The sequence below is a fragment of the Rousettus aegyptiacus genome, unplaced genomic scaffold (genome assembly GCF_014176215.1).
Source record: "Rousettus aegyptiacus isolate mRouAeg1 unplaced genomic scaffold, mRouAeg1.p scaffold_m13_p_1, whole genome shotgun sequence".
NCBI lineage: Eukaryota > Metazoa > Chordata > Mammalia > Chiroptera > Pteropodidae > Rousettus > Rousettus aegyptiacus.
The window spans coordinates 9858022-9866983 of NW_023416284.1; positions in this window are offsets into that span (position 1 = coordinate 9858022).

The window sequence follows — 8962 nt, forward strand, 5'->3', positions numbered from 1 at the left end:
ACTTTAAAAAAAAAAATTCCCCTGACACATTCCTCAAGGGATTTTGAGGCTCCTTATAATAAGAAAACAGTCAGCAAGCTAATGATTTGAAAATGGAGAGCAATAAAGGCAGTGAAGCAGGAAAAATCTAGGAAATACAGGCTGGGAAAAAGGACAATATGCATGCCACAAGAAGCAAACTAGTGAATGTACTTAAGGGCAGAACTAGGACCTGAGCTTCCCAGTAGCCCATGCAAAGAGGGGAAACAGAGTTAGCCATCTAGTTCTCATTATCAAATGAAGGAAGGTAGCATGCAGCATGCCAAATGATTCCCACTACATGGGGGCCTTTATAAGAGGACACGGAGTGGTCAGTGTCCTCAACCACCTCGCAGCAGCAAATCTGATGAGAGATTTTCGGGGGCTGAGCCTCCACTCACTCGTCTGTAACATGCGAATGATGCTTACCTTTCTGAACGGTTTGAGGACCAGACCAGGGCCTGGCAGACAGCAAGCACCCAACAAATGTTCATTTCTTTACTTTCTTTCCCTTCTGCCCTCGCAGCATTAGTGTCTTAGTCGTCCTCGCCAAGGCAGCTATTTGATTTTCATACCTATGTCATATGAGCACAATTATTCCTACTGCATGTCCAGCTCAGTGGCAGATTGTAGACAGCAGTGAATGAGCAGATGGAGACCCTGCGTTTAGATGAGTAGAGAGACAAGGCTGGCAAACAGACATTGGCAACACGGCATGATGAGTCCAATTATAAGGACGTAATAATAACAACTACGATAGCTTCCAGTTTTTCACTCCTTGATCTGAGCTAGGTGTGGCACTTGTCAAGAGCAGCGTGGGAAAGGAAACTTACAGACACAGCGAGGAGCCCATAAATACAAAATTTCTAAGCAAAACCCTCAGCGAACTAAATTCAAAAAAAGATACGACACCAGATTACACAATATCAGATCAAATGACATTGATCCATGGGAATGAAAGTTCACCCTTAAACAGTTGATCGAATCTCCATTTATGACTTTTAAAATTTAAGCTAAAAATAGAAAGGAAATTCTTTTGCCTGACGAAGGATATCTATGATAGTGGTTCTCAAAGTGTGGTCCCCAGGCTAGCAGCATCTGCCTTGCCGGGGAATTTGTCTGAAATAAAAGCCCTCGGGCCTCACCCAGACCTACTGAATCATGAACTCCGGGCGTGGGGAGGAGAAACAAGGAGGTGGCGATCTGTGCTTTGCTAAGCCCTCTGGGTAACTCTAGTGCTGCTGGGGTTCGAGAACCAGTGATTTACCAGAAACCCATGTCAAAAATCACACTTAACGGTGGAAAGTTGAAAGTCCCCTTCGGGTGTCAGGACGACGCAAGAAGTGCCACCGTCATCGCTTCTCGTCGGCGTAGAGCAGGACGTTCGTGAGTGTAGCGAGGCGAGAGAAAGAAATGAAAGCTTTGAGGGTCGGAAAGAAATGATATACACATGGACGACCCAAAAGAGTCAGCAAGCTACACGAATGAATAAAAGGTTTAATTTAGCAAGGCCATCACTGTAAAACCAATATACAGAAACCAATTGTGTTTCTACATACCAACGGCAAATAGAAAATGTTAAAATTTACATATGCCACTTACAGTAGCAATGGAAAAAAATAAATCAACACAAAATCAAAGAGCAGATCTAACAAATGATGTACCACTTGTGGGTGACCGATGCTCAGCCCACCGGGGCAGCGCCGGGGAGCGTGGTGGAGCCCAAGCCCGAGAGCCAGCCTGGGGGGAGCCGGGTCGTCTATACGCCCATGCCCTTTGCCACTGGCTGAGGGCTGCTCCATTAGTTCCCTGGCACGTTGGTCACTGGGGCTCTGGTGGCCAGAAAACGCCTCGGGCAGAGCGCAGGTACAGGTGCAGGACTCAGACCCGGTCTTTGTGAACCGATGAGAGGGGGGTGTGGAAATGACAGCACCTGCTCCAGGAGGAGAGGGGCATAGCCACCCTGTCCAGGGACAGAAGACAGCTGGGGACACTCTTCCCCTGAAAAATGCACATGGAGCATTCTACGTAGTTTGATAGGTCCGTGGACCCTGGAGCTCACCTGGAGACATGGGTTTAACACCTCTACCTCTGGTGGCTCTTCCTGTCTCTTTCCTCTGCTCCCACCCACCCACCCTCCTCCAATAGGAGATAGCCAAGGTTTTATTGACACATAAAGCCCTCTATCCACACACACTCGGGGATTCTTCCTGAGGCTCGCTGTAGTCTGGTCATCAGCGTGTGGGCACTGTGTTCCTCCCTGAGCTTTGGGCATCTCTATCGCTTCCTTTAAATGCTCGAAAGGGGTAAGCAACCCCACCAGAGTTAAGAACATGGGTTGTAACCTGCATATTCTGTGATGGTTGATTTTATGTGTCAAATTGGCTAGGCCATGGTACTCAGACATTTGGTCAAACACCAGCCAGTGTGGATGTTGCTATGAAGATATTTTTTAGATGAGGTTAACATTTAACTCAGTAACTTCTAAGTAAAGCTGATAACCCTCCATACTGTGGGTGGGTCTCATCCAATCAGCTGAAAGCCTTAGGAGACATAAGACTATGTCCTCCAGGGGAGAGGGAATTCCTCAGCAGACCACCTTCAGCCTCGAGCTGCAACATCAGCTCTTGCCTGGTCTCCAGCCTGCCTGCCCTGCAGACTTCGGACTCACCAGCCTCCACGGTCACGTGAGCCCATTCCTTAAAATCTCTCTCTGTGAATATACATAGGGACATATGTTTATATATTCTTGGAGAGAGAGTTAAGTCCTATTGGTTCTGTTTCTTTGACCATTATGTCATGTTCCTCGGAGGCAAGGACACTTCTATCTTCTGTGTCCCTAATACCTGGCACAATGCCCGGCTCTGACGGGTGCTCAGCAGATGTCTGTTGAATGAATCTAAATCAGAAGACCAGAGAGTCTGGGTCTTTTATTTTCTGCTCACCAACTGGCCAGTAAAACCTGTGGTTAAGGCTTTGCAATCTGCTCAACATGGGTTCAAATCCCGACTTCTTTTACGACTGGTTGTGTGCTCTTGTTCTAGTTAGTCAACCTCTCTGAGCCTCAGTTTTCTCGCCTACAAAATGAGCTTGATAATCCCTTCCTTGCAGGGTTGGCGTGAGGACCCTGTGAAGTGATGCGTGTCAACAGCTTGGCCTGGAGCCTGCCCAGAGCTCAGTGCCTCATAGTCAAGGTTATTGGATGGAAACCCAGACAACGGGGTCATGACATTCCTTGCACAAAGGTATTAAAGGAAACACTAGGTTGGGAGAGCATACTTGAAATCAGAAAAATCGAGGCCCGGATCCCTTAAGACCTGAGAAGAGGGCCTGGCACCCCATGAGCACTCAGCGAGTTGAGAAGAGGGAGGTGCTGTGGCCGTCTGAGGCCCTGGCCAGCGAACACCACAGGAGAGCACTGAAATGCGAGGGCCCGCGGCGGTCCCACGCTTCCTCGTCCTCCATTCGTGGCTTCTGGACTCTGGACTTCACAGGGCCAAGGGGCATGTTCACGCTCAACCCACGGGGCCCTTGAGTGACAGCTGAAGATGCCTTGGCAACCCTCCCGAGTACTGAGGGATGCACAGTGAGGTCTGGAGCACCCGGAAGAAGAGTGTGAGAAATGCCGGCCTCCGACCCCGCACGCTCTGCCAGGACCTCTGCGTCACCGGGCTGGGTGTGACTGTACCGAGCAAACAAATCCCGGACGAGGTCATCGCTTAAGTCGAGCTGAGGAGAATGTGGGGCGTCACTGTTATTTTAAACCGGTGCTAGGTTTAAGTTTGCATGGCAGTGTTATTTTAACCTAGCTCCAGGTTCAAGCTCAAAGTTGCTGCTAGAGAGATGCAAAATTACAGTCGATCAGGAAAAGCAAAGTGCTGAATTTGCGAGGTCTCGAATTGCCTGCAAGGGCCCCCAGATCCTGGCTCTGGCCCTTGCCCTCACTAACATCTCTCCTAACCAAAATTGCCCCCCAAACAATAATAACATCAGCAACTAGCTGGTAAACATCAAGAACATTTATTGATCTCCTTAGGAACTAAACACAAAATACCACGATCAAAATAGCAGAAGCTAAAACAAATTGCTGGGAAGGCCAGGGTGAAATGAGCAGTCTCACGAATTGCTGATATAGATGTCAGTTGGTAATCCTTTGGAAAGCAGTTTCAAATATTAGAAATTCTACCTCTAGCAAATTAAAAAGGAAGTAACCCTATGCAGAGACAAACGTTTAGCTGGGATTCATAATGGCAAAAAAAAAAAAAAAAAAAAAAAGGCGGGGGTGGGGCATCGTGCTTGGTTAAAATATAAAAACATGGGAATAGGTAGGAAACTTGTGATATCTCCATTTTATGCTATAGATGAAATCCGCAAGGTCTGTACGATCATGTGACAAATACCTTTTATATTAAGTGAAAAAATCTGCCTATGAAAGGAAGTGATCTGTAAAACGGCAAAATGGTAAGCGAATAAGTGGGGTGAGCATAGTAATCATTACTTATAGAAATGGATTATATTAGGCATGATTTGCTTTGGAGACTTTTTAAAAATTTAAATGTATGAAAAAAGAGAAAAAAAATCAGATTTATATGCGAAAGATGGGAAGTTGTCTAAGACCTGTAAAGTGAACAAAGTTGTAGAATGGTAGGTTTGGCATAATCTCATCATCTGTAATGATCTAGAAGAAATTCTAGAAGGATCTATACTCAATTGATAACAGGTTATAAGTGGGGAGTGGAATGAGGAAATGGAAGGGGAGAGTTAATCTTTCTACTTAAAAAAATAATAATTACTTTTGGTATCATAACTGGAAAACTTAAAAATGAATAAAAGTTATATAACTATAGAAAAGAATCCCTCATGTGAGCGCACAATGCAACATAGAAATGGTGTATTAAAGAATCATACACTTGAAAACTATTTAATTTTATTAACCAGTGTCACCCTGATAAATTTAAGTTAAAAAAAAAAGAATCCATAAGATATAAAAAAATTTAAATTCTACATCTAAAAAAATTGAAGGAAATAAAATTATTTGCTAGAAATGACTGATGAAATCAGGAGATATTTTTCCCTTGTTTTCTCTTTCTCCAACTAGCCCTTTCCACCCAAATTTGTTATTATCACCCACTTAGAGTAAGAAGGAGAAAATGTCACATAAACTTTAAAAAAAAGAGATTATGAAACTCACTAATCCTACCATGAGAAGTGTGAGGTCTCCTCTGGGGGTTTCTATTAGCAGGATACAAAATTCTAATTCTGGTGGCATTTTGAGTTTCTTCCAGCAGGTAGGGTCAGAACCTTGACCACGAGGTGGTCGCTTTCCTCCAAAATGGAAGAATTGACCTGTTAACTGAATCCCTGTCAAAGTGGAGAAGCCCCCTCTCGGCAAAGAGGGGAGCAGGCGGTGGGCCCTTATTCTCCGCCAGCCAGGCCAGACACTCGAATGTTGCTGGCACCAAGCAAGCCCCGCTCACATGTGTGCTGAGTGCCATTCGCATCAAATAATCTGGTGGCGGAGGGGAAAGCCTTGGGCACTGAGTCCGCCTTGGTCCGAATCCCTGTTCAAATCCCTGGCAGTGCCAGACAAGTGCCTGAGCCTTGCATTATCCAGCTGGATGAAGTTTAAACAATTATAAACCAGAGAGAAAGAGAATGAAAGAATTCATAATTCGACTAGGCAGTAGAGCAATTAGTTGAAAGAAGTTAGCCTCAGCCCGATGGAGGTCCCAGACCCAGAGCAAATGAAGAAATTACTAAAGGGTAGAACTTGAACCTTGATAAACCATCTTCCTCTAAATGACATGGATGCTAAAATTAAAAATAGGATATCATTTACAATCACTCCCCAAAATGAAATACTTGGGTGTAAATCTCACAAAAGATGTATAAGACCTATATGCTGAAAGCTACAAAAGGCTGTGAGAGATCTAAATAAATAGAGGGACATACTGTGTTCATAGACTGGAAAACTCAATATAAGATGTCAATCTTCCCCAAATTGATAGCTAGGTTTGATGCAGTTACTATTAGAATACCAGCAAGATTTTCTGGTGATGTGTGCAAGATTATTCGAAAATTACAAGAACAGGCAAAAGAACCAGCTTAAAACACTTTTGAAAAAGAAGAATAAAGTGAGAACAACTAGTCTACCTGATTTCAAGAGCTAGCTACAGTAATAAAGATTGTGCTTAGGTAGACACACAGATCAATGGAACAGAATAGAGAACCCAGAAATAGCCCCACACGACTATGGCCAACTGAGTTTTTGACAAAGTTACTAAAGCAATTCAATGGAGGAATTGAATGGAGGAAACGGTCTTTTCAAAAAACGGTGCTGGAACAAGGGACGTATCTTTAAATAAATGATGTTTTCAATTCAATAAAATAGAGTGTTTCTTGTGCACCTAACCTGTGGCCGGTGCTATTCTAAGCACTAGGGGCATAGCCGTGAACAAAGGCAGGAACTGCTTTCGTGGTACTGACAGTCTATGGAGAGAGCCTGTGCTCCGGAGGAGAAATGTAGGCACCTGGGGTCAAAGACAGGGTAGGAGCCAGCTCCAGAAAAGGAATGCGGGGGCATTGACGTTCACCTGGCTGGGTCCCTTTCCTCTTCTTGAAGACGGCGCAGTGGAAGGCTGCGAGCTTTCAATGCAGACAGACCTGTGTTCCACCTCCCATCTCCGCCCCTGACTTAATGCTCATCCGTCAGTGACAAACAGCTGTCCTCCTTCATTGTGGGGTTTTCACAAGTGGGTGCAATAAAATGGTGCGGGGTGGGGCTAGGCGCCTGTTAGAGTCCTAATGTTGCCCTTTGTGCCTGTGAATCCTTCCAGAGCCTGGAAGTTTCTGCAAAGGAGAGAGGTGCTGGGGGTGGGACACCCCCTGCCCCACCCCCCCGCCACACCTGCATAGTCACAGGCACTGAGCCCAACACCTTAGTAGGAAGGGAGATTTGCCAGTTTCAGCCAGTCTGGTCTAAACACACTCCCGACTTTCTACTTGAAGTTATGGAGAGGCTGGGGGATCTTTGTGTTGGAAAGGATGATCTGGGTTCAAGTCATACCTCTGGAAAAATGAAACAGAATTGGTTGAGAACCATCAGGAGTTCATTTTTCCATAAAGCCTACATACTGCATAATTCACTTACTGTATTTAGTGCATATTAGCTGTCTCTATTAGAATAAAAGCTCCATGGAGGCAGGATTTTTGTTTTGTTCATTGGGTATCCTCGGTGCCTAGAACAGTGCCTGGCAAACAGTAGGTGCTCAAGAGGTATTTGTCAAACTACCAAAACTGCTTTGGCTTATTCTCTTTATGGCTTATTCACAGCAAATTTAACCTCCAAATTGCTGAAGAAAAAAAAACAGAAAGAAGAAAAGTACCCTGCGAAACCTAAGATTCGGAGTAGAGCCCAGCCTTCCTGCTGACTTGCTGTGTGACAGTGGGCATGTCACACCCTCTCTCTGTGCCTCCGTTTCCCATCCACAGAATGACTGGCTTTGGTGTTCTCTGAGGGCTCTCCCAGCTCTGACAATTGACAGCTACTTACTCCAGCCACCATTAGAAGCTAAACTAGTCCTAATCATATGACCAGCCAGAGAAATTGGGTTTATTAAGGCCTACTGTGTGCAAATAGTTGTGTGGACGCATCAGAGCACTAGAGCTGGCTGCATCACCTGCTGGCACAGAAAACGGGCTTTGAGCTTAGAGTAGCTGGTTTGAACCCTGGATCCCCACTTAATGAATCATGGGGCCTTGGGAGTGTTATTTAGCTTCTCTGAGCCTCAGTGGCCTCATCTGTAACATGGGCATCAGGTTGGGACCCACCTCATGGGGATGCTGGCATGAAACAGGACTGGAATTCGGGTCTGCCTAATCCCACAGCCTGACTCTTAATTAATGAGGTGAATTCTTTGTTTCAAAGCCAGGGCAGATAGAAGCACAGACACGCCAAATCTCCAACCCCCGAACGTGCCCTGCTCACTCCAGACCCCCACGCATGCCTCCTCTGGGAGTTGCCTGCTGGGCCATCCTTCGACCCCCCTCATCCATCAATCTACCAGCAGGGAGAGCCTGGCACCAATGGCCCAGCTGCAAACACAGCTCTGTGGTCGACTGAGTGTCCCATTGGCAGGCCTGGCCCACTTGCAATGTCTAGTCTGACGCCCAGAGGCCCTGGCCAGAGGCAGGCGACCTGGAGTGTGCAGGAAACACTGGCTTCCAGCTCTGCCACACACTAGCTGTGGCACCTTCAGCACCTTTCTTCTCTAAGCCACTGTTTTTCCTTCTATAAAATGGGTAGTAATATTAAGCCTCTATGTACTTTGTACTGCAGTGAGAAGTAGGTGTGATAAATTTGGAAAAGCTCGTGCCGTGTGGACAGGCAGCTAACACATATACTCTGGAGCTGAATGCCTTTGGTTCAAATCCTGGCTCTACCACTTTCTGGCTGTGTGCCCTCTCTACGCCTCAGTTTCTTCTTCTGTAAAATGGGAATAATAATGGTACCGACGTTAGAGAGCCGCCGTGAGGAGGAAACGAGGGAATAGTAATAGCACCTACTTCACAGACTTGTCTTAACGAGTTATTCCACGCGAAGTGCCAAGCAAGGTGCCCAGCACACAGAAAACCCCAAGAAAGGTGAGCTGTCTGTCGTGTGGGAGACTTGTCCCAAGCCAGGGTAGTCTTTGCACGTGCAGCCCAGGCTGTGACCTCTTGCCTAAAATCTCTCAACTTCCCTGCGTTTCTCACCTTCTCCTCCCTGTTGGGCACAGTTCCTCAAAGTTGGCTGGGTCCCGGTGTTCAAGGCGCCAGGCAGGGTTGAAGCCGTGGGCATGAGGACCCAGACCTGCACCCCCATCCCCAGGGTTCCGGAGCCCTCTTCCCTTCCTGAGAAACTGACAGAGCCAGCCTGCAGCTGATTCTGGCATTGATCGACATC